Here is an 8,611-nt window from a genome sequence, read left to right as displayed (position 1 = left end):
AATTATTTTTAGAAATCCTAAAAATTGGTATTTTTAAAATATCAATGGTATTTTGGCAAATTAAATTGCTAAAAATTTTCTGGAAAAATATAGGTTTGGAATGCCATGAGATAGGTTTGGTGGAATTCAAAATTATTATATTTTGAGGCCCTATAAATTTGGAAAAATTAGAAAAAAATCATGATAATTTTTTTTCTCGAGAATTTAATATTTTCGAGGGTTATTTAATGTTGAAGTACGTTTTCTCGTGCTGACATTAGATAGATGCGTGTTATTCGCATATTATTAATACGATTATACCTCGTATTAATGGATATTTATGTTTGGATTAATTCTAAACGATGTATTCATGATTTTTGACCATTGTTTAGCCATTCTTTTTGGACATGTTCCTTAATTTGGCTATAATTTTCGTTCAAAGTGTGTTTCACCTTTGACACTTTTCCATGATAATTTATTTTGCACTTATTAAAGTGTGGATTGTGCTTAATTTCTTAAGCCTAAGACAAAGTCTATCATGGATTAGTTGATCGGTTTGTTTTGGTGGATTTCTATTGGATGTTTTCCAAGTTTTACAAGGACTCATCAGGTTTTGCCTAGATCACTTGTGTCTAGGGGTTTTTCTTATTGAGTGCTACACACACGTGTTTCACTTTCTTACTTTGGAGTTTTATTTGAACAATATAACGTTCATATACTCCGGATTGATGAGTTGGCCACCAATTTAAATGCTTCTTTTGGCATGATTTATGTCCATTAGATGGTATGCATTGATTTTTATGATCAACTATGGTTTTTATGGATTTAAGGAGCTTCTATGCTTTTATCCATGCTTTTATAAGGATCTTTTGATCTTTTGAATAATTACATGTGCTTTGAAGGTAGCATTTGCCTTCGTTTTTTGCACGTAATTTTGGAGTATATTTCTTGTACTCTTGTATATATTCCAACTCGGATACCTAGTTACTTATATATCTAGGTGAGTTATTTTTCTACCCTAACTTTATTGTGTTTTGGGTAGTTATCATTAGAAAGGCGCCAATAATTCAATTTCTTTTCTAATGATGTACTCAGAAGGATTTATTCCTTGATGTAGTCTCAAGTATATAGAGACAGGTTTAGTATGTGAAAGTCTGGATAAGGCCATCTTATTCCTTTTATACAGGATTTTATTCATATTTCCTAGACGGCATACTAAGGAGTTTCAAATTGTTAAGATATGTATGAGTGGTATCATGGTGGTATGGGACGCTAGGGATCCCTCACATATATTATCTTATGGGATAATTTGGGCTCAAGATTGTTGCTTTGCTTACATCACTTAGCATGTTGAACTCAACATTCAAAGACAATCTTATTTTCTAAATTCACTAGAAGTTATAGTGTGGGCATTCTTTAGATAAACTTCTTTTATCTATAACCTGCATGTTTTGATGAGGGTAATCTCGTCGGCATTTTCACTTGTTGAAATCTCTTTCTTTAGAGTTCAAACAAGTTTATCTTGTTGTATTCGGATAAGGAAATTTGGATTCTTCCTTTGTTGGCATTTCTTTCTTTAGTTCCGTACTTTAGGTGATTTACACAATCAACCTGATAGGTTTACGGATAGACATATGTGACTCATCGAGACGTTGATGACTTTCTATGTTGATATGGGTAACTCGAGACGTTGAGTATTCCATATGCAGATATGGGTATGTCGGGGCACCAATGAATCCCTGGTTTCTGCTGTTATAATGCCATGTTTTCCTACTTTATTCCGAATGGTTTACAACGAGGAAGTTACTTTGAATGTGAATTGTTCTGATCATCCGCAGTAGTCTGATGGGCAAACAGAGTGTATGAATCAGATTGTAGAGTATATGCTTCGTGCATGTCTCTAGAAAATCATCATATTGGGAAATATCTTCCAATGATGGAATTTGCCTATAACAGTTCTAAATTTACGGCTATTATTTTAGTCCGTGCATACTTATGTATGGGTATCAACTCAGGGCACCTATTGATGTCAGTCTTAAGGACATCGAGCTTGATGCATCGAGGGATTTCTTGCGAGATATGTAGGAAATTCTGACCGAAGCTCGGGATTCTATCAGGAGTGCTCATGATAGGGCACGGTTTTATGCTGATAGGGGACGCTCATCTCGGTCTTTTGAACCAGGAGCGTTGGTTTATTTTAATGTTCTTAAAGATTCTCAGACTTTGTCAATGGGAAAATGCTCGAATTTATCTCCTAGATATTGTGGTCCATTTCGAGTTATACATCGGATTGGCACGGTTGCGTATGAACTAAAACTATCTCCAATTGTTAGAGTTCATCCAGTCTTTCATATCGATAGATTGAAAGGGAAACTGGGAGGTGAGGATGACACAGTTACTCCTCAAGAACTCGTTGAAGTCGATGAATTATCCTATGTTCCACATGAACCTGATATGGTACTTGAATTCAGGGAAAGGAAACTTTGTAGTTGACTAATCCTTGAGGTTAAAATTAGGTGGAAAGATAGGGAAATTGAGAATTCGACTTGGGAGTCGGTTGAGATTGTTCAGCGCAGTTCTTCTTCTTTTCATTGCAAGAGTGCAATGTTTTGAGAGAGGGGAAGTATGTTATATGTACATTATGTGTGCTATGTTATATACACATTATGTGTGCATATACTAGGAGGCTAACCCACATTAGGCTTGTGAGCATGGGAGCATGGGAACAAGCTCTAGTGGAGCATGGGTTAGGACTAACCTTAAGGTTTAAGGTTAGGGTCAGGCATCCAAGGGTCACACATGAGGAATGGAAAGTCAAGAGTCACTTGAGGGCCCTCCTATATAATAGGGGCATGGGGCACACTCAAGGGGGCTTGGAGCTGGAGGGCTTGGAGGCTTATGCTATGGTCTCTTGTGTAGAGGTCCATATCTACTCACCTACCATTTCACACTATAGCTACATGCTATTGGATTGTGTTATACCTCTTGATGGTATGGGACATCAAGGTAGAGGTATGATGTATTTCATTCATTATTCATGTGTGCATCCCTTGGGCTCGGGGGTGGTTGGGTGGTTGAGTTTATGCCTGATTTATGCATGTTTTATGCATAACAATTATCTAGAGAGATCTTAGGGTTTTAACATCATCCATAGGTGGCAGCTCATCAACCACTTCCAATTGAGGTCCCACATACTTCTTCAAATGTGACACATGAAGCACATTGTGGATCCTCATGGTAGAGGGTAACAACAATTGGTAGGCAACCTCACCAATTCTTCTTGACACCTTGTAAGGTCCATAAAAGTGATGAGCAAGCTTTGTATTGGTGTCTCCCTTCAATGAAGCATACTGTGACTTAGGGATTCTTAAGAATACATAATCTCCTTCTTTGAACACCACATGCTTTCTTGACTCATTTGTCATATTGCTTCATTTGGTTTTTCCTTAGCCATGTTATCATTACACCTTTGCAATATTACACACATCTTCTCAATCTCCTCTTTAGCTTGAGGATTCACCTTTTCCTCATTGAATGCAATATAAGATATATGCACCTTATACCCATACATGGCTTCAAATGGAGACATGCCAATACTCATGTGATAGGTGTTGTTATAACAAAATTTAACTAGGTGCAGCCATCTATCCCATGAAGCTTGGGTGTCATAGCAATAGTGTCTCAAATATATTTCGAGCTAGTTGTTCACCCTCTCAGTTTGGCCATCTGTTTGTGGATGATAGGTCGTACTTGGGGTGAGTGTAGTCCCCATGGAATAAAATACACTCTTCCAAAAATGGCTCATGAACTTGACATCCCTATCGCTTACCACTTGCTTAGGCATTCCATGCAACCTAAACACATGCTCTATAAATTGTTGAGCCACCATAGAAGCTGTATATTGCACCTTTATGGGTATGAAATGAGCCGCTTTTGTCAATCTATCCACTATCACATAGATGCTATTCCACCCTTGCTTAGTAGTCGGTAGCCTGGTAATGAAATCCATGGCTATGTGTCTCCACTTTCCTTCCAGAATAGGCAATGGTTGCAACAATCCTCCCGACAATTGTTTGGGATCCTTGTTTTTTTGGCAAGGCAAACACTTTTGGACATAGTCATGCACATCCTTCCAAAGCCCTTTCCAAAAGAAACTCTTCTGTATCTTATCATGGGTCTTGAACACTCCCAAATGACCCGCCATGGGTGAAGAGTGCATCTCTTGTAGGATTTTCAGCTTGAAGGATGAGTGACGGACCAAATAGACCTTTCCCTTGTACCAAAGCAACCTATTTGCGCATCTCAAAATGTGGATATTCATCACATAACCCTTGCTGTAATTTTTGAAACATTGGACCAGCCATGTCATCCACCAAATACTCCTCTTGTATCTCATGAATCCAATCATGATGCACCTTCGAAATGGCATGTATAGTGCAATCCCACATCCTAGAAAGTGCATTTGCCCACCACGTTGTCCTTTCTCACCGTGTAAGAGATCTCGAAATCATAGTTTTGCAAGGTAGCAAGCCATCTCTTTTGCTTTGGAGAAAGGTTTTGTTGGGTGAGGAAGTATTGGAGTACTCTATGATCGGTCCTTACTTTGAAATGCCCACCATACAAATAGCGATGCCACTTCTTCACGGCATGCAAAATGGCCAACATTTCTTGATCATAAACATGAAGCTCCCTCTCCTTCTCAGTGAGCTTTCTACTCTTATAAGCAATCACCCCCCCATACTCTTGATATAGCACGGCACCAATTCCTCTCCCACTTGCACATCAGCCTATATAGTGAAAGGCTTATAAAAATTAGGGCAAAACCAATATTGGAGATGAAATTAGTGCTTTCTTGAGCTCTTAGAAGCTCTTATCAGCCACCACGACATCCCAAAAAATGCTTCCTTCTTAAGCCTATCGGTAAGCGGGGCTACCATGTGAGCATAATGGCGTAAGAACCTCCTAAAGGATGATAATCCCAAAAATCCCCTTAGTTTAGTGTTGGTGGGTGTAGGCCACTCTTTTACACATTGTACCTTCTTAGGATCCATCTTAATGCCATCATTGCTCACAATGTGACCCAAGTATTTCACCTCTTGCGACATAAATGTGCACTTGTTTTGTTTAGCGAACAACTTATGCTCTCTCAACACCTTCAACACTTGCTCCACATGCATCAAGTGCACTTTCCTTGACTTGCTATACACAAGTGTGTCATCAAAGAAGACCAAAACTGATTTGTAGAGGAATGGCTTCAAAACTTTGTTCATAAGAGCTTGAAATGTGGCCAGGGCATTTGATAATCCAAAAGGCATAACCATGAATTGAAATAGCCACCCATGGACCCAAAAGCTTAGGAAAAGATGAATCAAAAATTAATTCCACTCAACTTAAAATCAATTCCTTTCAACAAAATCACTCATGTCCCATTCTTGATCAAGAAAATCAAGAAATTTAAATTTTCTTGAAACTAAGATGGAAATGGATCAAATACATGGCTCTCATACCACTGTAAAGATGGAGAGAGAAAGAGAGAGAAATGCACTCAAGGGAGTATGACCATAGCCATGGAAGCTTGAAGCTCCAAGAAAGTATTATTTGATTAGTAAAATGATTAGTTGCCCCTAATTACAATTTGTTCACTTATATACTTGCCCACCTTTTCACACTTATTAATGTTGGGCCCCCATACTTGCCCGGTCATATCCATGCCCATGGGCTTCCCTTATGTCCAAGCCCATGCCCAGTCATATCCATGCCCATGGGCTTCCCTTATGTCCAAGACCAAGCCCCCTTCATTATTACAAGGGGGAGAGAAGAGGGTCGTACACTATGATACTTGGTGGAAGGCCTTACAGGAGAGATGCAAGGTTGGTTCACGATAACACTTATCACATTTACATGCATAAGGGTGATCTAAAACTTAAAAATAGATATAAAAACTATATTTAAAAATAGGGAAGGAAGACTGGACATGTGTGAATCAAGGAAAAAACTACGATGCAAATGGGTCCATATAAGTAGTGGGGAGTTCCATGGATGGTTGGGGTAGAGGATGCCTTATGAGTTAGTGCCAGGGGGGATGAAACTAAATATGGAAGTATATGTGGCTATTGAGGCATCTTCTAATGGGGTGAGGCATCCTTGCAAACAAGTTTGATATAAAAACCTGGATCGCCTTGGTCAATACCTATAAATGTTATAAGAAGTTTTTTTTATTAGAAAGTGAAGATGAGTACCCACTCCCAAAGCCTAATGACTCTAAGGATTTGATTCATGTATCGGCAACAACAACTATGGACACTCTCCCATAGAAGCTTAGAAACAAGGTGTATAAGACATGCTTAGTGCAGCATCTGTTTTATGATCTAATCGTGAATTTATATCGAGGATAGCTAGTGACTCGTCTTACAAGGATTGCTCCGTCGTAATGTAGAGGAAAATTCTAACATTACCCATAGACACCCACCAACCAAGAAAGAGGAAACCATGCACAGGAGTCTAAGAAGTATGTTCTCCCCATGGAGATGGACCTTATTGGCTTCGCTACATTGAGGCTGTTAATTTACATGGGACCTATGCCACATAATAGGAAGTTGACCTAAACAAGACCACCCTTCTATTTAAGAAAGTGTCCTAAAAATGGGCTCCAAAAGGTAACGAGGAGAGCTCACTAGCTCTGAGCAAGCCAATATTTTATTGACTTGCCTGGATGAAAACTTAACAAGATCAAGGTAGAGGTAGAGAAGGAAGCCAAACTCAAAGAGCACATTGAGCCTCAAGAGGAAGAAGACTAGAGGCTTTAAGTCTCCTACAACATTGAGGACCTAATATAATAAATGGCAAGAAGGCCAAAGGATCCCAAGCGGCTCATACCTCTTATGATGTCTTTGTCAAGGTCAAGGAAATAAACCTCGCTGGCCTAGGGGTGAAGGTGACCTAAGCTAGTATTCATCATTGCCAAGGACCTCACCCCCCTAAGTAAGAGTTGATAGTATTGCTCAAAGAGTTCCAAGATGTTTTTACTTGGAAGTATGCCGTCCCTCTTAATGAAGGCATAAAACCATCAAATTGAGCCTATCACATGAATCCTAAAGATAGTCTTGCTCAAAGAGTTTAAAGATGTTTTTAGTTGGAAGTACGCCATCTCTCTTACTAAAGGCATAAAACCATCAAATTGAGCCTATCACATGAATCCCAACTAAGAAATAATGGTTAAAGATTTAGACAAGCTCATAGATTGGGGCTCATTAATGTGAGATTTGTGTATGAGATTGAGCACACCAAATCTCACCAATAGTGATCATTCCTAAGAAGAACGAACAAAAAAATTAGGGTGTCTAAAAAAGGTTAATGCCACCACGATCAATCAATTTGAAGGTTATTCAGATCAAAAAAGGAGATCCTAAGACACACAAAAAGGAGATCCTAAGACACACAAATACTCTTTCCACTTCAAGTGCACACATAAAAGTCATCTATGAATAGGATTTTCCAAAGGAGATTCTAAGGCACGCAAATACTCTTTCCACTTCAAGTGCACACACAAAGGTCACCTGTGAATAGGATCTTCCAAAGTAGACCCTAGAGATTTGTACATCAAAACATTATGTATATTAAAAAGTAGTGGGACATTGGTTGTGCACATCAAGTGTTGGAAAGTGGCAAGGACATCTTCCAAAGTAGATCCTAGAGATATGTACATTAAAAAGTGGTGGGGCATTGGTTTGTTCACAAGTGGTAGGGACATGGGTCAAGCTGAATGTCATAAAACAATTTGCATAGGTCTCCTAGCCTGCTATAGAAAATGCTATCTTAAATTGATCAGTTGGATCCATCATCACCACCTAGGTGTAGTGTGAGAAGCCATCCAAGAAGTTATAAGCCGACACGTTGTTAATGTAAGGCAAGATCCTACAAATATTCATAGATAAACTTTGCACTTGAGAAGTGGAAAGAGTATTCATAGGATCTCCTTCCAAAGATCCTAGAAATATCATTAGGAAAAAATTAGGCTCAAAAAGAGCACTCTAAGAAGTTTCTAAAAAAAAGGAGGCCATGCTGAGTCTAGAAAAAGGGGGAGCCATGTAACATGAATGTCACAAGAATTGAAAAAAAGAGGCCGTACTGAGCCAAGTTATACCTTCCCCATTTTTCTAGAAAAAGGGGGACCCATGTAACATGAATGTCACAATCATTGAAATCTACCTTTTTCCTAGAAAAGTGATGGCATGGCTCTTTGCAGGGCCCTTTTTTTTTCCTAATATCATACATGACCTTTACATGTGCACTCAAAGTGGAAAGAGTATCTAGCATGTAGGCAAACTTTTGAGATATACCACGATGTTATAGGCTACGCTATCCCTCCCCTATTACAATGGAAAATGCTTATGTTAACCTATACTGGGGAACTTGCCAGCATTCCAAGCTCGTATCTCTGAAGACTCCAAGCTATGCTAGTGGTAGCTAGCTCCACTCCTCCTCAAGCTATGCTAGTGGTAGCTAGCTCCACTCCTTTGCCTCAAGGACCTAGTTTTGTTATGCTTATTTTTGTGTATTTTGATTCTCTTATTGGCATCACATCAATGCTACCAAGCACATGCATCCAATTTTCCCTAAAGTCTGGAGGAGG

The sequence above is a fragment of the Cibotium barometz genome, chromosome 33, assembly GCF_041138505.1.
Source record: "Cibotium barometz isolate CiBa-2024 chromosome 33, ASM4113850v1, whole genome shotgun sequence".
Lineage (NCBI taxonomy): Eukaryota > Viridiplantae > Streptophyta > Polypodiopsida > Cyatheales > Cibotiaceae > Cibotium > Cibotium barometz.
This window is presented reverse-complemented; position numbering follows the sequence as displayed.